The sequence below is a fragment of the Elephas maximus genome, chromosome 16, assembly GCF_024166365.1.
Source record: "Elephas maximus indicus isolate mEleMax1 chromosome 16, mEleMax1 primary haplotype, whole genome shotgun sequence".
NCBI lineage: Eukaryota > Metazoa > Chordata > Mammalia > Proboscidea > Elephantidae > Elephas > Elephas maximus.
Window position 1 is genome coordinate 46,035,092 of NC_064834.1, and position 26,659 is coordinate 46,061,750.

The window sequence follows — 26,659 nt, forward strand, 5'->3', positions numbered from 1 at the left end:
CAATATTCCGCTGCTATTTATAAGGTTTTCACTGGCTAATTCTTTTCAGAAGTAGATTCCTGGGTCTTTCTTCTTAGTCTGTCTTAGTCTGGAAACTCAGCTGAAACCTGTCTGCCATGGATGATCCTGCTGGTATTTGAATACCAGTGCCATAGTTTCCAGCATCACAGCAACATGCAAGCCCCCACAGTAAGACAAACACACAGACATGTGGGGAGTCAAACACTAGTTTAGATATAATAAAATACTTAAAAAATACTTACATGTGGTTAAATCAGTTGACTTTAAGTAAAATAAATGAGTCCCCATAATCTTGGTTTGTCTCATCCGATCAGTTGAAGGCTTTAAAATCATATATGAAGGCTTTTCAAGGGAGTATTCTACTCCAGAAGATAAACAGACAACTTACCAGAATGTCACTGGCTCCTTCATCAATTAACCTACCAATTTTGAGACACAAGACTACCATATTTTCCAGCCCGACCTACAGATTTTGGAATTGCCAGCCCCACAATTGCATAAGCTTATTCCTCAAACATCAATCAATCAATCTCAATGTATATAAGTACACACACACACACACACACACACACACACACATATATTTATAGCTATCTATTTGTTGATCATCTCTCTATTATACTGGGTCTGTTTCTCTAGAAAATCCTGACTTTGACACACAGTAATTCTGTTAAAAGGCTGTAGATCCTTTTGGAAAAGGCTGGAAGAAATATTAACAGTATAAATTATTGGCAGTATAGTGCAGTCTCTCCTCAAAGGACCCAGCCTTCCATTCATTCAAGGCATTCTGGGTGTATAAGCTGCCTCAAGTCTGGGTATTGACTGAAGGAACATGACTCTCTTTTAGTGATTCAAGATGGACTTCTGCTCACTCAACCCAGAGCTCTTCCGCTTGTAAAAATGAGTATTTAGCACACTGCCTATCTATTTTTCTTTAAAAGAGACTATAATCATCCATAGGTCTCTGTAAATCAGACTATTCTGATTACTGCTTTGACTCCTCTGTCCCTTATGGCAACCACAAACTCCTTGTCTCCAGTGATTAAGTGCAGCCACTAGGCCCCTGCCACCCAGGATTCAGTTATCCCCATTGTACTTAAGGGTTCCCAGTTCAGTGGCAACATGTACCACTATAAATGCTGACCTACAGAGAAGAGCTACCACAGGGTTCTTCAAGGATACTTGGGCTCTTCCCTTCTAGTTATTTCTCAAAGTCATGATAAAAGGTGTGTCCTCTGAACTCTGTTGATGTGGGTGGGCAGGTCTAACCCCTTGAGCTGTGAAATTGAATCTAGAATCTCTGCTTAGTGCACCCATGTCAATAAATTCACTGTGATCCAACTTGATTTTCTTACCACCATTATCCCACATCCTTTATATTTGTTCTCACATATAATCTCTAGATTTCAGTCCATATAAATTGGAATAACTATGTAGCTTTTTTGGAGTGGAGCACACTTGCTCAGAGGTCATATTTTGTACCTCACTTTTTGGGGCCTGATGTGACTTGAGTCTAGTTATAATTCAGAAGCCAAGATGAGTGGCTGGGTGAGTTCCAAGAAGAATCAGCACTGTGTTGCAGGGCAACTACCTGAGTGATGGCCATTACAGGTTGTCTTGGAAAAGCAGGGTTAAGTTCTTAAACCTCAGACAGGGGTGTAAGGGCTGTTTCTACTGGCAAAGAAGTCACATTAGAACTGTGGGGTTCAATGTTCTCAGCTTCATTATGGTCTGCCCATATGTCTCCATTCCAATTTTCAAGGTGCCATTCCTTTCCAGTCAAAATCCTCAGTGTAACAGAAGGCATCTTGAAATGTTTGGAAATCAGTTTGCTTTAAAATTCAGCCACTCACTGGATGAGACTATAGCCCTTGTTTTCTGAAAACTTAGCCTTGTAAATATAGAAGGAAAGGTGTTTTTTCAGGGAAGACATAGAAACTTTTAAGTCATTTATGTGGCACTGGTGCTGAAAATTTGAAGCCCACAGATAATCCTTTTATTTCTCCACTTCCCTCGAATCAGTTAAGAGTAACCATCCAATCTCATTATATTCATTAGTTTCACACAATTTTATCAGGGATCAAATTCATCGTCATTGCCTCGTATAAGTATTGTATTAGGAATATACAGCAGTGATATTTTGCATATCTACCACCACATCTTGAGGAGACCCTGGTGGCACAGTTAAGCACTCAGATACTAACGAGAAGGTTGGCAGCTCCAACCACCCAGAGGAGCCTCAGAAGGAAGGCATGGTAATCTGCTTCTGAAAATCAACCATTGAAAAGCCTATGGAGCACAGTTCTACTCGGACGCACCTGGGGTCACCATGAGTCGGAAACAACTTATCAGCAACAGGAAAAAAAAAATCATTCTTTGCTCTGTTTCAGGGTAATAACACAGTAGTAATTCAGTTAGGGAAGTGTTAAGCATGGTGGCCAATATAAGTATTACAGAATATGGAGAATAAGAGAAATTTATTCCATGAAACACAAAAACTCCCCCAATAGAGTGTATTATCACTGAATTTTGAAGTAATAAAGGATGTGGAGAAGGGAGTTCAGGAAAACTACTGGGAAGGAGATAACGATGCCCCAAACCCATTGCCATTGTTGATTCTGACCCATAGGAACCCTACAGAGCACATTAGAAAAGCCCCATTGTGTTTCCAAGGAGCAGCTTGTGGTTTTGAGCTGCTGATCTTTTGGTTAGCAGCCATATCACTTAACCACTGTGGCACCAGTCCTCCAATGATGCCCCAGTGGAGGGGATTTGCAAGTACAGAACAGGAGCAGTCAGATAGTCTTGTTCCTTCAGGCAGGAATGAAGCAGAGCTGATATGTGGGTGGCACAGAGGCAAGCCCATTGGCCACTGGGGTGGTGTCGATGTATTTTGGGTCAACCAGAGGCTTCAAGGTAAATTTCTGTAAAATGGTGGCCAGGAATAAAAAGAGTTCCATAAGGGCCAAGCCTTCTCCCAGACAAATTCGTTTTCCTGAGAATAACAAATGCAGAGGTTAGATACTCCTTGAACACTATGTTTGTAATCTGGTACAAAGAGAATATGTAGTAATTATTTGTTGAATAATAACATACATGGATGGAGGGAAGGAAGCATGGATGGAAGGGTAGATGGATGGAAAGATGAACAAGTGTACTATCCAGCTAATGCCTTATCTTAAGAAAAACCTTCATTCAAGAAATATTTATTTTGAGCCCTATACCAAGTTCTACTTTAAGCATCCAAGATTGCAGCTGCTGTTTTCACATTCCAAATTTCCAATCAATCTCTTCCTATAAACACACCTGCATTGTTTGTCCAAGAATATTAAAAGGAGAAGTTCTAAGAGCAGGGGGCTCGTATATCTGTGTTTCCCTCTGTGCCTTCAGCATGAGTTTAGTTACAGATTTTGTTTACCTCATGTACTTTCAAAAGCACACGTCTAAATATACCTCTCCCACACCTTACATCTTTAAATGACTCCCCGAGGCTGTCTTAAGGGTTAAGGGTCAAATTGGTTGGCAGGACCTTCACATTATGTTCACGGTATGACTTTCATGGCCTTCCCTCCAGTCTTTACACTGGACATCTCTTGGCTGTCACCATACTCACTCTTCATCAGTTTCCAACACAGCATACAGTTTCAAGATTTATCTCATGCTTTTTCTTTGGCTAAGATGCACTTCCCTTATACTTTTTTCAACACTTAGGTCAAATGTCATTTTCTCATTAAAATGTTGTGATCCTTTTAGGCCATAGAATCTTGCCCTTGATTGATTTCCTCAGCCTTTTATTTATCATAGTCATGCTTTCACTGAAGTAAAAATCACCTTGAAACATAATTCTATGATTATTTATTTTTCGTTCCTCCTAAAATGTGAGTTTCTTAAAGACAGTGTCTGGTCCTTTGCCATCTCGGTATTTGCCATGCCAGATACAGTGCAGGCATCAAAAGCCAAATAATTAAAGAAGGTTATTTCATGACCAGAGATACAGCTGACACACAGTAGGTGTTGAAACCTCAATAACCAAGAAGGAACATCATTACTGGAAAAAGACTGGTGGGCTCTAGAATCATTGTAAGGTATGCTGACACATTCCCATGGTTTCCCTGACTGTACGGTTATTCAGCAGGAAGTTCTAACATCTTTGATATAAAGCAAATGTCCTATCCTGTCCCTGTGGCTAATTACATAGGTGAAAACAGCCTGTCCTTCAACTGTACACCAACAAATTAGATAACCTAGATATAATGCACAAATTCCTCAAAATATTTAACCTTCCTACACTGACCTCAACAAACCCATAACAAGCAGATGAGATTGAAGCCATAATCAAAATCTCCCAGAAAAGGAGCTGGGGACCAGATGGCTAGACTGAGTAATATACCAAACATTTTTAAGAATTAACATTACCAAACCTGGAAGGTGAGTCCTTGTATGGCACACTCAGATTTGCCAGTTATCTGGACATGGGTCTCTGAGAAAGTAACTTTATTGTAACACTCAGAGCACGGAGCCAGAAGGGAGTTCCTAGGATCTGGCTCCCTGAGCTATGGGAAAGCAGGGCTTATATGTAATTTGGGCAGCAAGATGGTGGCCAAGCAAGCATGCTGGGGAGGGAAAATTCTAGAAAGTGGCCAAGAAACAGGATGTGAACTTGGGTCTTGCTAGACCTCTCACTTCAGAATACGGTCCAGGAGATGATTTTATTTCTGATTAATTCCACCTGTTGCTGAGTCCTCTGTTGAAGTCATTCAGTGGTTGCAGCTGACCCTTCCCTGCATGTGGGGCCAAATCTGGCTTGGGCTATATTAAGGACTAAGGGCAATTTACTGGCATTTTTAGGGTCAGGTTACATTAACTCCACTGCTTCTTAAACTCATCTGTAAAATAGATGAGGAGGAAACACTTCCTCACTCATTCTATGAGGCTAGTATTACATTGATACCAAAGCCAGACAAGGACACCACAAGAAAAGAAATCCACACACCAAAATTCCATATGACTATAGATGAAAATATCTTAATAAACAAGGAAACCTAATCCAAAAGCATATTAAAAGGATTATATACCATGATCAAGTAGATTTTAACTTAGGAATGCAAGGGTGGCTCAACATTACAAAACTGCCCAATGTCTTATACAGCATTAATAGAACAAAAGAAAAGAAATGCATGATCATCTGAATAAATGGAAAGAAGGTATTTGATGAAAATTCATATGGAGAGGAAGTCGAGGCAATATAAAGAAACAACAGATTGGTTTAAACTTAGAAAAATAGGGGTAGATATCTAGTAACCACAAAGGAAACTAACAATCCTACACATCCAAATAAAAAACAAGAAAAACAAAGAGACCAAATACAAAATCAACAACAACGAAAAAGATGAAAAGAAAATACATAAAGTAAAACAACTCAGCACAGAAGATTAAGTGGAACAAAGAAACTTTCAACAACACACACACACACACACACACAAAAGCCATCAAAATGAGAGCACTAAACTCATACCTATCCATAACTACACTGAATGTAAATAGCCTAATGTACCAATAAAGAGACAGAGAGTGGCAGAATGCATTAAAAAACACAATCTGTCTATATGCTGCCTACAAGAGACAGACCTTAGGCTTAAACATAAAGACCTTAGGCTTAAAAATAGGGGTAAGTAATAACATAACCACAAAGGAGAAAAACTATCCTACTCATCAAAATAAAATACAAGGGAAAAATAGAGACTCACCAGAAACAAAATCAACAACGACAAATATGAGGAAAGGACAATATATAAAAAAAATCTACTCAGCACATAAAATCAAGTGGGAAAAAGAAGCTGTCAACACACAAAAAAAGACATCAAAATGATAGCACTAAATTCATACCTATCCATAATTACCCTGAATGTCAATGGACTAAATGCACCAATAAAGAGACAGAGAGTGGCAGAATGGATTAAAAAACAAGATCCGTCTATATGCTACCTACAAGAGACACACCTTAGACTTAGAGACACAAACAAACCAAAACTCAAAAGATGGAAACAAATGTATCAAGGAAACAACAATCAAAAAAGAGTAGGAGTGGAAATATTAACCTCTGAGAATATAGATTTTAAAGCAAAATCCACCAGAAAGAATAAGTAAGGACACTATATAATGATTAAAGTGTCAGTACAATAGGAGGACATAGCCATAATAAATATTTATACAACCACCAACAGGGCTTCAAAATACATAAAACAAACTCTAACAGCATTGAAAAGAGAAATAAACACCTCCACAATAATAGTAAGAGACTTCAACACACCACTTTCTGTGAAGGACAGAACATCCAGAAAGAAGCTCAGTAAAGGCAACGAAGATCTAAATGCCACAATCAACCAATGTTATCTCATAGACATATATACAACACTCCACCTAACAGCAGCCAAGTATACTTTCTTTTCCAGTGCACATGGAACATTCTCCAGAATAGATCACGTATTAGCCATAAAGTAAGCCTTAACATAATTCAAAGCATGGAAATATTACAAAGCATCTTTTCTGATAATAAAGCCATAAAAGTAGAAATAGATAACAGAAAAAGCAAGGAAAAAAATAAATTACATGAAAATTGAACAACACCTTGCTCAAAAACAACTGAGTTATAGAAGAAATTAAGAACGGAATATGGAAATTCACAGAATCAAATGAGAACAAAAACACGTTCTATCAGAACCTTTGGGGCACAGCAAAAGCCGTGCGTAGAGGTCAATTTACAGCAATAAATGTACAAATCCAAAAAGAGGAAAGGGCCAAAGTCAAAACACTAACCCTATAACTAGAACAAATAGAAAGAAAGCAGCAAAGAAGTCCTTGGGCGCCAGAAGAAAGCAAATAACAAAAATCGGAGCAGAATTAAATGAAATAGAGAATAGAAAAACAACTGAAACAGTTAACAAGACCAAAAGTTGGTTCTTTGAAAGGATCAACAAAATTGATAAACTATTAACCATACTGACAAAAGAAAAACAGGAGAGGAAGCAAATACCCCAAATAAGAAATGAGATGGGCGATATCACAACAGACCCAACTGAAATTGAGAGAATCATAACAGAATACTATAAAATATTGTACTCCAAAAAATTTGAAAACCTAGAGGAAATGGACAAATTTCTAGACATACACTACCTACCTAAACTAACACAAATAGAGGTAGAACAGCTAAATAAACCTATAACAAATGAAGAGGTTGATAAGATAATTAAAAAACTTCCAACAATAAAAAGCCCTGACCCTGACAGCTTCACTGGAGAATTCTACCAAATTTTCAGAGAAGAGTTAATACCACTACTACTAAAGGTATTTCAGAGCATAGAAAAGGACGGAATACCGCCAAACTCGCTCTATGAAGCTGGCATAACCTTAATTACAAAACCAGGTAAAGACACCACAAAAAAAGGAAACTATAGACCAATATCCCTCATGAACATAGACGCAAAAGTCTTCAACAAATTCTAACCAACAGAATTCAAGAACATATTGAAAAAATAATTCATCATAACTAGTGTGATTCATAACAGGTATGATGGGCTGATTGAACATTAGAAAAACAATCAATGTAGTCCATCATATAAATAAAACAAAAGGCAAGAACCACACGGTCTTATCAATTGTTGCAGAAAAGGCATTTGACAAAGTCCAACACCAATTCTTGATAAGAACTCTCAGCAAAATAGGAATAGAAGGGAAATTCCTCAACATAATAAAAGACATTTACACAAAGCCAAGCACCAACATCATCCTAAATGGAGAGAGTCTGAAAGTATTCCTCTTGAGAACAGGAATCAGACAAGGATGCCCTTTATTACTACTCTTATCCAACATTATGCTGGAGGTCCTAGCCAGAGCAATTAGGCTTGAAAAAGAAATAAAGGGCATCGAAATTGGTGAAGAAGAAGAAAAGTATCTCTATTTGCAGATGATATGCTCTTATACACAGAAAACCCCAAAGAATCCACAAGAAAACTACTGGAACTAATAGAAGACTTCAGCAAAGTATCAGAATACAAGGTAAACATACAAAAATCAGTTGGGTTCCCCTACACAAACAAAGAGAAAGTCAAAGAAGAAATCCCCAAATCAGTACTATTTACAATAGCCCCCAAGAAGATAAAATACTTAGGAATGAATCTAACCAGAGATGTAAAAGACCTATACAAAGAAAACTACAAGACACTACTGCAAGAAACCAAAAGTGACCCATGTAAGTGGAAAAACATACCTTGCTCAGGGATAGGAAGACTCAACATTGTGAAAATGTCAATTCTACCCCCAAAAATGCAATCCCTATCCCAATTCCAAGAACATTTTTTAATGGGATGGAGAAATAAATCACCAACTAGTTTTGAAAGGGAAGAGGCCCTAGGTAAATAAAGCATTACTGAAAAAGAAGAAGAAAGTGGGAGGCCTCACACGACCAGATTATAGAACCTATTATACCACCACAGTAGTCAGAACAGCTTGGTGCTGGTACAACAACAGAGACATAGACCAATGGAACAGAATTGAGAATCCAGACATAAATTCACTCACCTATGAGCAGTTGATATTTGACAAATGGAACAAAGTCTGTTAAATGGGGAAATGACAGTCTCTTTAACAAAAGGTGCTGGTATAACTGGATATCCATTTGCAAAAAAAAAAAACAAAAAAAAAAAACCACACACCATGCACAAAAACTAACTCAAAATGGATCAAATACCTAAATATAAAATCTAAAACAATAAAGACCATGGAAGAAAAAATAGGGATAAAACTAGGAGCCATAGCACATGGTATAAACAGAATACAAAACATTACTAACAATGCACAAACATCAAAAGAGAAACTAGATAACTGGGAGCTCCTAAAAATCAAACATTTATTCTCATCAAAATACTTCAGCAAAAAAAATAAAATGAGAACCTACAGACAGGGAAAAATTTTTTCACTACGCCATGTCCAATCAGGGTCTAATCTCTAAAATCTACAAGATTATGCAAAACTTCAACAACAAAAAGGCAATCCAATTAAAAAATGGGCAAAGGATATTAACAGGCACTTCACCAAAGAAGACATTCATGCAGCTAACAGACACTTGAGGAAATGCTCAGGATCATTAGCCATTAGAGAAATGCAAATCTAAACTACAATGAGATACTATCTCACCCCAACAAGGCTAGCATTAATCCAAAAAACACAAAAAAATAAATGTTAGAGAGGTCATGAGAGACTGGAACTTTTATACACTGCTGGTGGGGACGTAAAATGGTACAACCACTTTGGAAATCAATTTGGCACTTCCTTAAAAAGCGAGAAGTAAAAGTACCATACAATCCAGCAATCCCACTCCTTGGAATATATCCTAGAGAAATAAGAACCATCACGTGAATAGATATGTGTACACCCACGTTTATTGCAGGACTTCTGACAATAGCAAAATGATGGAAACAACCTAGGTGCCCATCAATGAAGGAATGGGTAAACAAATTATGGTACATTCACACAATAAAATACTATACAATGATAAAGAACAATGATGAATCCTCCAAACATCTCATGATGTGGATGAATCTGGAAGGCATTATGCTGAGTGAAAATAGTCACAAAAGGACAAATATTGTATGAAACCACATTATAAGAACTCAAGAAAAGGTTTAAACACAGAAGAAAATATTCTTTGATGGTTATGAGGGTAGGGAGGGAGAGAGAGGGGTATTCACTAACTAGATAGTAGGCAAGAATGTCTTAGGTGAAGGGAGGGATGACACACGATACAGAGAAAGTCAGCATAGCTGGACTAAACCAAAAGCTAAGAAGTTTCCTGAATACAACCAAACACTTCAAGGGACAGAGTAGCAGGGTCTGGGGCCTGGGAACCATGGTTTTAGGGGACACTTAGGTCAATTGGCATGACAAAGTTTATTAAGAAAAAGTTGTGTATCTCACTTTGGTGAGTGGCATCTGGGGTCTTAAAAGCTGGTGACTGTCCATCTGAGATACATCGATTGGTCCCAACCCACCTGGAGCAAAGGAGAATGAAGAACACCAAAGACACAAGGAAAATATTAGCCCAAGAAACAAAATGGGCCACATAAACTAGAGACTCCATTAGCCTGAGACAAGAAAAATTAGATGGTGCCCAGCTATCACCAAGACTGCCTGACAAGGAACAAAACAGTGAGTCCCTGAGGGAGCAGGAAAAAAGTGGGGTGCAGAACTCAAATTCTAGCAAAAAGACCAGACTTAATGGCCTGACTGAGACTGGAGGAACCCCAGAAGATATGGCTCCCAGACTCTCTGTTAACCCACAACTAAAACCATTCCCAAAGGCCACTCTTCAGACAAAGATTAGACTGGATTATAAGACATAAAATGATACTTGTGAAGAGTGTACTTCTTAGTTCAAGTGGATACGTGAGACTAAATGGGCAGCTTCTGTCCAAAGGTGAGATGAGAGGGCAGAAAGGGACAAAAGTTGGTTGAATGGACATGGGAAATATGGGGTGAAAAGGAGGAGTGTGCTGTCACATTTTAGGGATAGCAACTAGGGTCACATACCAATGTGTGTATAAATTTTGTAAGAGAAACTAACTCGAGCTGTGAACTTTCACTTAAAGTACAATAATGTATAAATAAATAAACACTCAACAAGCTAGGAATATGATGGCTATTCCTCAAGTAATAAAGGACACTAAGGAAAAGTCCACAGCTAATCTCATACTAAATGGAGAAAGACCGAGAGCTTTCTCTTTAAGATCAGGAACAAAACAAGGATGCCCACTCTCACAGCTGCTGTTCAACTTTCCATGGACTTCCTAGCCAGAGCAATTAGGCAAAATAAAGAAATAAGAGGTATCCAAACCGAGAAATTAGAAATAAAATTATCCCATTTTGCTGATGTCATGATCTTATATATAAAAAAACCCAAAGAATCCACACAAAAGCTACTAAAAAAAAAAAAAAAAAAACAGCACAGTGACAGGATACAAGATAAACCCACAAAATCCATCAGGTTTCTACATATCAGCAGTGAGCATTCAGAAAAGAAAATTAATGAAACAATTCCATTTGCAATATCATCTAAAATAATAAAATACCTTGGAATAAAATTAATCAAAGATGTAAAAGACTTGTACACTGAAAACTATAAATCATTAAAACCAAAAAAACCAAACCCATTGCCGTCAAGTTAGTTCTGACTCGTAGCAACCCTATCTATAGGTCAGAGTAGAACTGCTCCATAGGATTTCCAAGGAGTGCCTGGTGCATTTGAATTGCCAACTTTTTGGTTAGCCGCCATAGCTCTTAAACACTACACCACCAGGGTTTCCATAAATTATTACTGAAAGAAATTAAAGTTGACTTAAATAAATGTAGAGGCATTCTGTTTTCATAGATTGGAAGGTTTACTATTGTTAAGATGTCAATATCACCCAAAGCAATATATAAATTCAATGCAATACCCAACAAATTCCAACATCCTTCTCTGAAGAAATGGAAAAGCCAATTCTCAAATTTTCGTGTAATTATACAGGGCCCCTGATAGCCAAAGCAGTCTTAAAAAACAACAAAGTAGGAGGATTCATATTTCCTGATCTCAAAGAGCACTATAAAGCTACAGTAATCAAAAGAGTTGGTTACTGACATAATGATAGATATATGCACCAATGGAATAGAATTGAAGTTTTCAGAAGTAAACCCACACATCTATGATCAACTGATTTTTTATGAGGATTCTCAGTTCATTCAATGGGCAAAAGAATAGTCTTTTTAATAAATAGTGCAGGGACAACTGAATCACACCAAATAAAAAAAATCAACTCAAATAAATCAATAACCTAAATGTAAGAACTAAAACCATAAAACTTTTACAAGAAAACATACCAGTAATGCTCCAAGATTTAGTATTTAACAATGAGTTCTTAGATATGACAATAAAAACATGAGCAACGAAAGACAACATAGATAAAAAAGATTTCATCAAAGTTTAAAAAATTTGTTCATTAAACGGCTTTATCAACACAGTGAAAAGACAACCAACAGATCAGGAAAACATTTTTGGGGATTCTATATCTGATAATGTTTAATATTCAGAATATATAAAGAACTCCTAAAACAAAAAGACAAACTATCTAATCAACAACAGCAAAAAAAAAAAAAAAAAAAAAACTGGTCAAAGAGCTTGAATAGATGTTTTACTGAAAAAGTGGTACAAATGCCCAGCACGCTCATAAAGAGTGCTCAAGTCATTTGTCACTAGGAAAATACAAATCGAAACCACAATGAGATATCACTTCATCGCCACTAAGGTGACTATGACTAAAAAAGAAAAAGAAAAGAATAGGTGCTGACAAGAATGTAAAGAAAATATGACTGTGAAATGGTATAGTCACTGCAGAAAACAGTTTGAGTTTCCTAAAAACATTACCACTTGTTCTCTAAAGTAAGAAGGCTAGAGAAGGAGTCATTGGCTTCTGCTTCCAGATAATTCACTGAAAGAATTCACTGAGCTACAATCAATTCCACTCCTGGTATATACCTAAAAGAACTGAAAGCCGGAACATAAACAGATAAATGTACACCAATGTTCATTGCACCACCCATTACAATAGCTAAAAGGTAGAAACAAACTAAATGTCCATCAACAAATGAATAAACAGAATGTGGTCCACACATACAATGGAATATTACTCCACCATAAAGAGAAATGAAGACCTGATACATGCTCCAACATGGATGAAACTTGAAAACATGCCCACTGAAATAAACCAGTCACAAAGGGATGGGTATTGCATGATCTCACTTAACTGCAATATCTAGAATAGGCAAATGTAAAAAGACCAAACTTTATTAGTGGCTACAAGGGATGGTAGAGAAGGAGAAAGAGGGAGTCATTGCTTAGGGAATCATTGCTTAGGGGTACTGAGCTTCTGTTAAGGGTGATAGAAAAATTTGGAAATGGATGTTGGGCGATAGTTGTATGACATGATGAATGTAATAATGTCACTGAATTGTACGTCTAAAAAATGTTGAAATGGAAAGTGTTTTGTTATATATATGTACTACCACCTGTTTTTGAAAAACACCTTGCCTCTTCTTCTTTCTTTGCTCCCTGCCCCTGTGAGACAGCTCACCTGTCATTGTTATTATTAGAATGTTGTTTATTCCATTTTATGCCTTACTGAGAGGCATGGGAGAGCAGCAAGTTGGCAGCTTCCCCACTTTGTCCCCTGAGCATTTTGTTCCCTCTCACACAGCTCCAGTCATATTGGATTATAACGATCTGCTTACTCATTTGCTTTCCTAACTGGTGAGTGAATGAGGCCCTTGAGTGTCCATTCTGTGTTTATGGATATTTGTTTCCCCAGAACTCACCCTAGGGTGGGGGATGGGGCTGGTGAGGGGCACAGATAGAAAACAATGAAGTTGTGGCATTAGATACCTTTCTTAAGAAAGACACTAGCTAAATGAGTTTCGCCCTGTAGGAGGTGCTACTGGGTAGCTCAGTGATGTATCTGGAGACAGAACTCAACTCGTTCCCTAACTTTCTCACTTTGGAAGAACTGTGTTACAGTCACCAAAAACTCAAAACTCTGTCCCTATAATGATATTTCATGAATGGGAAAGTGCATGCCATTGTGAGTGGTGCTTGTGATTTTGTACAAGCAGCAATTCTACTAGCTCCAGAATAGGCACCATACAAGTCTCAACTGATCTCGTACCCTGTTGCCTTAATTACAGATGGATATAAACTGCTATTACCTGCTGAGAAAGGCATGAAGTAATCACTCTTCTTAAAGTTGCCACTCTCATCCAGAAAGTGATCAGGGTCAGACTTCTCTGGGTTGGGGAATTCTCTGTTGTCATGCAGCACAGAAGACAATGATATTGATGTAGTCATGCCCTAGAATGAATAAGCATCATTGAACTTAGTTATAAAGAAATCATGAAGTTGATAGAACTGTTGGACCTCACTCAGGCTAATGTCTTTGATCTATTGATGATGCATATCCAAAGACAGGCAGTTACATTTCCACCCAGACTAATAAAGGAATAAACATTTAGGGGTAATGATATTACAAAAGGGGCCCCCAATAATAATGGAAGTAATGAGTATCTGGGTGACAGACCTGAATATATTTCAGGTATTGTATATGAAATTTGTCAATGACTCACTGACCCCTGTATGTTCTTATCCTCAGAATATTATTGATTAGTTTATAAGGAAATTGTCATCTTTTTCACCTATAATGAATTTTATTCTCCATTTGGAAAAAAAAAAAACCCAGAAATAAAGAGTTAATTATAAATTATTCCATTTATGTCACAAGGCAAACCTGCAGGGACAGACGGACAAGACTGGAGGCGGTGGAATGGACTGGTTACAGTAAGAGCATGAGGGAAGTTTTGGGGGGGATAGCGATTGAAATGTTTTATATCTTGACTGTGGTGGTGGTTACATAACTGTTAAAGGTCATTGAACAGTATATTTAAAGGGTGAGTTTTATTTTACATAGTTTATATTTTGATTAAAAAATAGAATATATCAAGACACAAAAAGCACATATAATCAAAAGTAAGACTCCATTGCATCTAACCAAAGAACCCCATTTAGACTTTCTAGGAACAACAATTGCCATCAATTGGTTATATATGCTTCCAGAAATATGCCCTTCCCAAAATATTCTAGGCATATCAGGCAGATAAACCTATATACATTTCTGTCATTTCTGAATTTCCTCTTTTCTTTACCCAAATGACATGTACTCTACTGCATCTTGATTTTTGTATTTATTAAATAATTTGGATATGGTCCCATATGATCACATACGTTGTTTTGTTGTTAGGTGCCATCCAGATGAATCTGACTCATAACTAACCTAAGTACAACAGAACAAAACACTGCCCATTCCTTCAACATCCTCACAATCGTTGCTACGTTTGAGCCCATTGTTGCAGCCACTGTGTCAATCCATCTCATGCAGGGTCTTCCTCTACTTTACCAAGAATGATGTCTTTGCCCGGGGACTGATCCCTCCTGACAACATGTCCAAAGTATATGGGACGAAGTCTCGCCATCCTCTCTTCTGAGGAGCACTCTGGCAAACTTCTTCCAAGCCAGATTTATTCCTTTTTCTGGAAGTCCATGGTATATTTCAATATTCTTAGCCAACACCATAATTCAAAGGCATTGATTCTTCTTTGGTTTTCCTTATTCGTTAGCCAACTTTTGCATACATATGTGGCAACCGAAAATATAATGGCTTAGGTTAGGAGTGGGTTAGTCCTCAAAGTGACATCTTTGCTTTTCAACACTTTAAGGAGGTCTTTTGCAGCAGATTTGCCCAGTGCAATATGACGTTTGATTTCTTGACTATTATTTCTGTGGGCATTGATTGCCGATGCAGGTAAAATGAAATCCTTCACAACTTCGATATTTTCTTCATTTATCATGATATTGCTTATTGGTCAAGTTGTATTTTTGTTTTATGGTGAAGTGTGATCCAAACTGAAGGCTGTAGTCTTTGATCTTCATCAGTTTAAGTGTATCAAGTTTTCTTCACTTTCAGCAAGAAAGACTGTGTCATCTGCATATCTCAGGTTGTTAATGAGTCTTCCTCCTTTCTTAATCTGCATTCTTCTTCAAAAAGTCTAGTTTCTATGATTATTATGAACACATATACATCTGCCTTATTCATACTGCACAATATGAATGAACCATTTCACTTCTAATGAACACATAGTTTGCTATATTCCTTTATTCCAAGTAATGATGTAAAGAAAATTATTTAGATGCTCCTCCATTTGCATCCTGAGTAGACATCAAGAATTTGAATTCTTGCATTATAACACATTACATTCTATATTTTAATAAAACCCAACCCATTGCCGTCGACTCCATTCCAATTCATAGCAATAGATACTCTTAAATTGTCTTCCAAATAGACGTACTATTTCATAATTCAACCACCAATGCATGCAAGTGCCCATCTACACATATCCTCACAAACAAAATGTTTTTTCAGCCTTTGTCTTCATCAGTTTGTTGGGTGAAAATGGTCTCTGATAGGTTAGAAGCTGAACTATATGAAGAAAAACAGGTTATCAGGATTGGAGGAAGATTCATTAACAGCCTACTTTATGTAAATGACACAACCTTGCTTGCTGAAAGTGAAGAGGGCTTGAATCACTTACTGATGAACGTCAAAGACCACAGCCTTCAGTATGCATTACACCTCAACATAAAGAAAACAAAACTCCTCACAACTGGACCAGTAAGCAACATCATGATAAACAGAGAAAAGATTGAAGTTGTCAAGGATTTCATTTTACTTGTATCCACAATCTATACCCATTGAAGCAGAAGTCAAGAAATCAAAAGGCCCATTGGGCAAATCTGCTGCAAAAGATCTCTTTAAAGTGTTGAAAAGCAAAGATGTCACCTTGAAGAATAAGGTGTGTCTGATCCAAGCCATGGTGTTTTCGATTGCCTCACATGCATGCAAAAGCTGGGTGATGAATAAGGAAGACCAAAGAAGTATTGATGCTTTTGAATTGTGGTGTTTGTGAAGAATACTAAATATACCAGGGGCTGCCAGAAGAACAAACAAATCTGTCTTGGAAGAAGCACAACCAGAATGCTCCTTAGAAGCAAAGATGGTGAGACTACATGTAACATACTTGGGACATTGTCTTAGTCATCTAGTGTTGCTATAACAGAAATACCACAAGTAGATGGCTTCAACAAAGAGAAATTTATTCTCTCACAGTCTAGTAGGCTACGAGTCCAAAATCAGGGCATCAGCTCCAGGGGAAAGCTTTCTCTCTTCTGTCAGCTCTAGACAAAGGTCTTTGTCATCAATCTTCCCCTGGTCTAGGAGCTTTTCAGCACAGGGACCCCAGGTCCAAGGGATGCATACTCCTGGCTCTGCTTTCTTGGTGGTGTGAGGTCCCCACTCTCTGCTCACATCTCTTTCCTTTTATCACTTGTAAGATAAAAGGTGATGCAGGCCACACCCCAGGGAAACTCCCTTTACATTAGATCAGGGATGTCACCTGAGTAAGGGTGTTACATCCTACCCTAATCCTCCTTAACATAACTCAATCTTGCCTCATTAACCACAGGCAGAGGTTATGGTTTACAACACGTAGGAAAATTACATCAATTATGAATTGGAGGACATCCATACAATACTGAGAATCACGGCATAATCAAGTTGACAAATATTTTTGGGATACACAATTCAATTCATAACAGACATTTTGTCAGGAGGGATCAGTCCCTGGAGAAGGACATCATGCTTGGTAGAGGGTCAATGGCAAAGTGGAAGACCCTCCATGAGATGGACTAACACAGTGGCTGCAACAATGGGCTCAAGCAGAACAACAATTGTGAGGATGGTGCGTGAATGGGCAGTGTTTCTTTTTTGTTACACACAGGGTCACTACGAGTTGAAACCAACTCGACGGCACCTAACAATAACATAGGTTAGCTTGCGTTTTGCATATATTGCCTGGGTTAATTCTTGCCATATCCTACTTCAGTAAGTAAGGTAGGCATCATCAACAGGTTAAGAATGAAAAAACCAAGGCTCAAAGGGTTAAAAAATTTACCCAATTTATACCTAAGAGTAGCAGAGCCAGAGTTCCTACTGAGTTCCTCCTGACTCTTGCATCATGTTGCCTTGCATTTCTGAATGCTTACTTGAGTCTTCCATTCTCAGGACACATTTGGCAAGAAGACTTTACTTGACTCGTAGAAAAGCCAAAGTGGGAAATCTCCCCTCTCTGGTCAAGTGATACTCTCATCCACCGTCTTCCCTAAACATACAACTGTGATTCTCATCATGCATTTTCCTGGCTGGAAACAGGGATCTGAAAATCTGAAAAAAACGTAGTCTGGGTACATGAAAAACAGATGCCCATGTTGCAACTCAGAGGAAGTAAGTCATCCTTCCCCAAAGTTGTTTGTAACAACCATCTCACAACTATATGCAGGGGGATATTTTTAGCCTCTCCCTGCTTTTCTGCTTCAGCCCGTAAAATATGAACGTTTGCCTTCTTGGAGTCATAAGTTCACAGACACTTATCTGACACCCCTGGAGAGGTATGTGTTTCCAAGGTCACAATTGTTTGGCTTTTTAGAAAGGGATTGTTATGTATTTACTGTAGAGTTTATGTAATCTCAATAGAGTGTGGGATAGCACCATATATATGTACACACACACACGTACACAGACACACGCACGCACACACACTGATATTTTCTAAGAAAATATATGAATATTTAAGCACAGTGAGGTAAATAAAGAATACAAATAGGTTCCCTTCAGCTAAAGTCTAGTTTGGCCACCAAATCAGATAGTACCAAATATATTTTTTTAAATTTTTCATAGCTTTCAGTATTGCAGAATAAGGAAGAGCGATTTCTAACCACTAGGCATACATTGTTAATAATATTTAAATTTAAACCAATTAAAAATAAAGAAAATTAAAAAATTCAGTTCTTTAGTTGCTATCACTTCTCAGGTACTCAGGCTCTGGCTACTATATGGTACAGCATACAGATATAAGACATTTCCATCACTGCAGAAAGTTCTATGGGTATGGCTGTCTTAAACCAGTTGTCAACAAATCACAGCCCATGGGAGGCCTAAATCCTGCCTGCTATATGTTTTGTTTTCTTTTTTCGATTGTTTGTTTTTAATAATTATTCAGGTGAAATTCATACAATATAAAGTAGCCATTTTAAAGTGAACGATTCAGTGGCATTTAGTACATTCACAATGTTGTGCAACCACTACCTCTATCTAGTTCCAAAACATTACCTTCACTCCTAAGTAAGCCCCCTACCATTAACTTCATCCCCATTAACCTTCCCCCAACCTCAGCCAACCACCAATCTGTGTTCTGTTTGTATGGGTTTATCTATTATAGATATTTCATGTAAGTGAAATAATATAATGTGACCTTTTATGTCTGGCTTCTTAGCAGATGTTTCCATGGTTTGTTGCTGATTTAAAGAAACACAACTGATTTTTGCACATTGATCTTGTATTCTGCAAATTTGCTGTATTTGTTTATTAGCTTTTGAATTTATTTTTGCAGATTCTTTGGAATCTTCTGTGTATATAGGATCATGTCATCTGAGACTAGAGAAACTTTTTGAAACCTTACCAAACTCACAAGTCTACCCCCCCAATAGAATTTTTAGTTCTCTTAATTTATTATAATAGCAGTATGGACTGGCTTCAAGTGGGATGGAGTAGCTTGAGCATAACAGTAGACATCAGGTGTTAGAAGGCCTTGGAAAGCTGCGAACAAAAGACGTGCAAGCCACTGCACTGAAAACAAAATCTTACTGAGAAAATTTTAAAAAGCCCAAATAGATTGTCAGCTTGACTTGAAAGATTCAACATGTCAATTTTTTTCCAAGTTGATCTGTAAATTTAATGTCACCCCAATTAAAATGCCAGTAGAATGTTTTGGGAAATTGACAAACTGATACTAAAAAATTTATTTGGCAATGTAAACTGCTAGGAGAAACCTAAACAATCTTAAACAAGCAGAACAAATTTGTAAGGCTTATCCTGAGAGATATCAAGGCCCCTAATAAAGCTTTGTAGCCCCAAACAGGACACAACACGACACAAAATTTATCAACCCACACTTGTGATTTTTGCACTTTTCTCATCCTGTGTTGGTAGAGGATTAGAATCATACTCTGACCACGGGGGCTTCATGACACCAGGTGCAGCGTACGAGAAACAAATCTTACCTTGGGGATGAGGTAGTTTCTAAATTTAATGTCACGGGTCACTCCATGGGGCATGCCCATGGAAACAAGGTCAATATATCTCTGGATCTCATGCACCACAGCGTCGGTGTAGGGCATGCTGCTCCTGTCCTGCATGCAGGGGCTCCGATGTCAGCCAACCACATGGTCAATCTCCTCCTGGACTTTAGCAGATAAGACATAAGAACTGATGAAAAGGAGAAAATTGGCACTTTTTCCATAGCAATTCAGCATTACATGAAGCATTATGAAGTTGTCCCGATATCATTATAAACATACATTATAAGCCCAGAAGTACACCTAGACAGGGAAAGAGAATTGCAGCAATGCAGACATACATCCACAACCAGTCTGTCAGTTTGTTGTGCTGTGGTGGCTTTTGTGTTGCTGTGATGCTGGAATCTATGCCACCAGTATTTCAGATATGAGCAGGGTTACCCACGGTCTCACTTTCTTTGGAGATGTTATGAGGAGGGACCCTACCTGGAGAAATACATCATGCTTCATAAAGTAGAGGGTCAGTGAAAAAGAGGGAGACCCTCAACAAGATGGATTGACACCGAGGCTGCAACAATGGACTTAAAGAGAGCTACAATTGTGAGAATGGCACAGGATTGAGTAGTGTTTTATTTTGTTGTACACAGTATCACTACGAGTTGGAACCAACTTGATGACAACACCTAACAACAACAACCAGGTACGGAAGATGAGGATTTACAAAATTCATCACAACCCCATACAAAATGCACACACACACGTGCACACATATGTACATGAACTCATACATAGTTTTCCCATCCCATTCTACATTAAAATGATATCACTATTTTTGTTTATATCAATACTCATTTTTTATATCATTATGACTACATAAATATTATTTCCTGCTATGATAACCACGCTTATATCTCATTTTTATACACTCTTCGATTTAAAAGCATCTATTTTATTTTATTTACTAATTTCTTAGATGCAAATTCAGAATGATTTCCAGATGCTCAGGAAAACTTAGGTATTTGAAACTCCTAGTAATAATCTCCTAATTATTGGGAAACCTCGGAGAATTGATCACTTACTCTTTGTTCTTATTGTCTTACTTCACACTTGCTTTATCTGCCAAGTCCATTGCAAACTGGTTGTTTTCTAGGCCTGGTGCCCAGTAGCCTTCCTGAAATTTTCCTGCTGCAAATCCCCTGCCACGGAATCCTGACACCACACCAGAGCTTTATCATGTTTATTACTGCCCACACAGTCCTTCCGTTCTCTCAGTAGCCCTCCCTGTTATGGATTGAATTGTGTCCCTCAAAAATGGGTATCAACTCGGCTAGGCCATGATTCCCAGTACTGTGTGGTTGTCCACCATATTGTGATCTGATGAGATTATCCCATGTGTTGTAAATCCTTACCTCTATGATGTTAATGGGGCAGAACTACAGGCAGTTATGTTAATGAGGCAACAGGACTCAATCTACAGGATTAGGTTGTATCTTGAGCCAATATTTTTTGAGGTATAAAAGACAGAAATGAACAGAGAGGATAAGGACCTTATAACCATCAAGCAAGAAGAGCCAGAAGCAGAGCATATCTTTTGAACTTGAGGTACCTGCTCTGAGAAGGTCTTAGACCCAGGGGAAGATTGATGACAAGGATCTTACTCCAGAGCCAACAGAGAAAAATAAACTCCCTCCTGGAGCTGAAGCCCTGATTCGGGTTTCTAGCCTCCCAAATGTAAGAGGATAAATTTGTTTGTTAAAGCCGTCCACCTGTAGTATTTCTGTTATAACAGTACCAGATAACTAAGATACTCCCCTATTGTACAAATTTGTCTCATTTTATCACTTTATAAAATTTAGACAAATTCCACATGGTGGCACAGAAATTTAAATAATGAGTCTTCTCTGAGAGAAGCATGATGGAAAATGCTAGCTGTGTCTTGCCAACTTCCTTTCTGAATTTCACCCTGCCCACCATCTGTGGTCATACCTGTGACTTCTGGCTGCTTTAGCAGAAGCAGGACTCCGTATCTCAGAGTGGTGCTAGTTGTCTCTGTCCCAGCTCCAAACAGATCAGATACCGTGGCTAACAAATTTTCAGTAGTAAATTCAGACTGTTGATTGTGCTTTTCCTAGGAATGATTTGACATAATGTTGACAAATTGGTTTGCCAGGATATTTAACTATGATGCATCCAAAACAACTCAGGTTGTTTTAAAGTTAAGCAAGCTTAGAAACTGGAAGTATAATTGTATAAAATTAACTAGTGTATGGCATGGCAGAGATGGTAGGTGAATTGATGTAATCTTCATTTTCTGACCCAGTATCATGTACTTTAAAAATGATTTCATTTCACAGCATCTCTAGCAGTAATATGGGTGATACAACATAGTTCTTGCCAATGAGATACAAGCAAAACCCCCTGATACAAATTTTTCTCTTTCCTACTTCTTACTCAAAATCCAGATGTGCAGTTGCAGGTAGGGCAGACGTCATCTTGGGACATGAGGATTGAAGCATGAAGATAAAGGCCTGTATACAAAGTTTGGTGAAGGCAAATGGGAGACCCTTGACTCTCTGATGCTTCAGGGTTATTGTACTTGCTTGGACTGCCCAGCATTAGACTCCTTGTGAGATAAACCCACTATACGATTAAGACATTGTTAACTGGGCTTCCCTTTAATTGAAGACAAAAGGCAATCTTAATTAACTGACATATTAAATTGGTGCCATATTATGAAAGATATAAGCCTGAATCAAGAGTTTGCAAGTCTCTTCTTCTGTTACTTATATGGACTCAGCATTGCTTGAAAACTCATCATGAGGTTTAAATTATACAAAAGCTTATACGACAGCATAGCCTAGAATGAAATGTAAGGAAAGAAAATGGATTCATAAAGACAAGACAGACAGTGCTACTGGCCAAATGCAATGTCATTGGTAACTTGGTCTAGTGAACAACTGCAGAAAAGGACAGGAATATACAAATTAAAGAGATACAACAAACACAAAGACAGAGAGTTAAGGAACTGAGTTCCATAAAGGGTGATGGAGAGAGTGGGGATAATGCAAATGCTTTAACTAACGGATTGACTGAATGGAGCTCTCATGAATTGGAAGTTGGAAGAGGAAAAGCACTTGACGAGAACAATTAAGGTTGATTTAGGACTAGAAAATAATGATGGATTACTGAACAGACAATAAAAAAAGGCAATTTAAAATATTGACTGGAGGAGGTCATTAACACACCTAAAGAAAAACTCTTCCTAACCAGTAAAATAGGCCAGCATTATTTTAATGAGGCCCTTATAATCTCCTGATGACCTGTGGCATGTCTAACATTATGTAATTAACTCCATTAAGATTGGCTTACCCCTATACATGGGTGTACATGCTAGACAAATCTAGTCATCTCCATTGGTAACATTAATTTCGTTGTTTTCTAAGCTCATCAACTCAAAATTATTCTAGAGCCAGGAAGGAGCAATTTATAAGCCAACAGTAATATTGACATCTGTTCAAGTGAATGTGGAGATTAAGTGGGTATGTGTGCACAGCCTATCAAAATTAAGACAGATTACCCAAAACTTTGTTGAAAGAAATTAAAGAACATCTGTGTAAGTGGAAAGAGATTCCATGTTCGTAGATCTTAACACTTAATATTGTTAACATGGCATTACTCCCATAATACATCTACAGATTCAAAGAGATCCCTCTTGTCGTGGACTGAATTGTGCCCCCAAAAACTATGTGTCAGACTGGTTATGCTATGATTCCCAGTATGCGTGGTTGTCCTCTATTTAGTGATTGTAATTTTCCTATGTGTTGTAAATTCAAATCTCTGCCAGTGGTTAATGAGGCAATATTAGATTATGTTAAAGAGGATTAGGGTGGGATGTAACATCTTAGATCATATCCCTGATCCAACGTAAAAGGAATTTCCCTGCGGTGTGGCCTGCACTATCTTTTATCTTAGGAGAGATAAAAGGAGAGGGAAACAAGTGGAGGCGGGGACTTCATACCACCAAGAAAGCAGCACCAGGAGCAGAACATGTCCTTTGGACCTGGGGTTCCTGCGAGGAGAAGCTCCTAGACCAGGGGAAGACTGATGGAAAGGACCGTCTTCCAGAGCCACAGAGAGAGAAAGCCTTCCCCTGGAGCTGACACCCTGAATTTGGACTTGTAGCCTACTAGACTGTGGGAGGATAAATTTCTCTTTCTTAAGGCCAACCACTTGTGGTATTTCTGTTATAGCAGCACTAGGTAACTAAGATACCTATCAAAATCCAAACTGTCTTCTTTTGCAGGAATTGATAAGCTTATCCTAAAATTCATAGGGCTAGGAATGTTGAGGGAAAATGCAGAATGACTGCTAAAGTGCATGTGGTTTCTTTCAGGTTGATGAAAATATTCTGAAATTGAAATTGATGGTGGTTATGGCTGCCTGGTGCCGTAGTGGTTAAGTGCTATGGCTGCCAACCAAAGGGTCAGCAGTTCAAATCCGCCAGGTGCTCCTTGGAAACTCTATGGGGCAGTTATAGTCTGTCCTATAGGGTCGCTATGAGTCGGAATTGCCTCAACGGCACTGGTTTTTTAATGGCTGCACAACTCTGAATAAACTAAAAACATTTGAATTATACATTTTATGTCAGTAAATTGTGTGGTATGTGAATTATATGTCGATTTAGGTTTTACAAAAAAATTAATCTTGGCTCTTAATGCAATGTGAGGCTCAGTAAAACAATGCTGTTTTTAAATAGCGGATTGAGGTCATTGTTTTTATCTGCTGTTGAGCCGGCTTCAACTCATGGCTGCCTTTTAATTGAAGTACCAAATAGCTTAGAGCTCTCCTTAACCTGGGATAAGTGAAGGTGCTTCAAAGCATTAAGGAACCCCCGGTAAATGCGAGCAAAATACTGGAACTCGTGTAGGTGCATTGGTAAAAATCATGCAGCTGCAATTCATGTGCATGCTTCTGAAAAGCGTCTACACCTTGAATCAGATTCTCAGAATAACCAGGCCACAGGAAAAGATAAGAATCATTGCCCCAGCAGCAGCAAAGGCTGACAGAGGAAGTCATTTCCTTCTTCCCTCCCCCAGGCTCTTCAAACCTCTCCATCTCATTCACCACATTCCATCTGGAACACATGATTTAAGCTGTCTGGGTCAAATCCATGGATAATTCTTTGAATATCACCTCCTTCAGCGTTTCTGCCTTCCCATTTTGGACCACTAAGTGATTTCTTTTTTCTTCTTAGTGCTGAAAAACGTGGCTGAATACAGTAATGGTGGCCACAGAGGAACAAATCTCCATCAGAGTTTACAATTTTCAGAGTGCTCTGAATTCTACCTCTCTCCATATGAATGAGAATCTTGTGCCTAAGCACATATGTTTATGGCATCTGTATTACTCCTCTTATACAGATTTTCAACTTGACCTTATCATTATTCAAATTCAGCATCCAAATTATTCTCTTTGCTAAACTTGTCAAATACGATGTCTTCTCTCATGACTGAAATTTCACATATAGCCCCTTGTAATTTGGCTTCCATCCTCTCCTCTCTACTAAAACCACACTTACAGGGCTCCACCAACACAAAGTCTTAACCAAATTCACAGGCCTTTCCAAGTACAGCGTTCTTCACTTCCCTATTTTATTTGATCCATTTCTTCTAAAATGTTGCTTCTTCCTTGACTTCCTGGGCACTGCCTCACTGATTCTCTTCCTAGATCTCGGAGAATGTGACAAAATGGACAACTTTCATTTTATTTCAGACACGTCTGCATTTCCAAGGTCCATACTCTCATTGAGACTACAAAACAAACAACAACTAGTGCTGTCTAAATAAATGAAAAATCTCCCAAATGGTCCTTGAGCTCCATTCTCATCATATAGATTGTTCTACAGGTACCAGGACAATTTCCCTAACAATTATCTGCGTTTCATCTTGTTATGACTCATAATCTACCTACCTGATTAGATCAAATCTTTCATGCCAGCATTGATGTCTACAGGTTACCTGAAGGACACCACCATCCAATTCCTTATCTGTTCAAATTCATATTTGGAAACACTCGGTGAAGGCTTTGCTCTTCCATCTCCTTTATCTCTTTGCTATCACACACCTCTCATCCTCTGAATACACCATTCAACCTGTTTGTAATGCCCTTTCCTGTCCCTCACTGAAAATAAATTAAGATCTACACCACACCTCAGGGCATGCAGAAAGTTTACCTAGGTCAAGCCTTTCCTTCTCACTGTGGGCAATGATCATTGGCATCTTCATTTGGTGGCGTGATATGTCCTATATTTTAGCTTTTTTTTTTTTAATTAACTTTTATTCAGCTTCAAGTGTTTAGCTTGTTTTTAATTGATTCTGTTTCACCTGAGGCTTGCATTCTGTTTCTCTTCAGGTAGATTATTAGCACCTAAAGAACAGGGTCCATGCACTCTAATTATTTAACAATTCATTTTTAATTTATTCTATGGTACTTAGTGCAGATCGATGCACACCAAGGTACTAAAAGTGCTTGTCAAGAATTTCTTGCTTGACCATTTAACTATCCTTAGTAAGTACAAAACAATTCAATGAACCACAAAATGCACAAGCAAACAAATAACTGAACTGCTTTTAACATCTTACCTGTTCCGTTTTGATCAGGAAACAATTGATCAAGTCCTGAGGACTGTTAATGTCCAAGGTTTCTTGGTATTCTTCCACTTTCTCCAAAACGTAACTTTTTACATAAGCAAGATTATTAATTATTTTGTTATGACTCCCTTGGAGATAATCAATGAGCATGGGGAGCGCATTGCAGACC

General features: G+C 38.1%; 1 pseudogene; it reads right to left on the reverse strand.

Moving 5' to 3' along the window:
- Positions 1–2,834: 2,834 nt before the first annotated feature.
- LOC126059560 (cytochrome P450 2C9-like) overlaps positions 2,835–26,659 on the reverse strand; it is a 34,547-nt pseudogene continuing 10,722 nt past the window's right edge.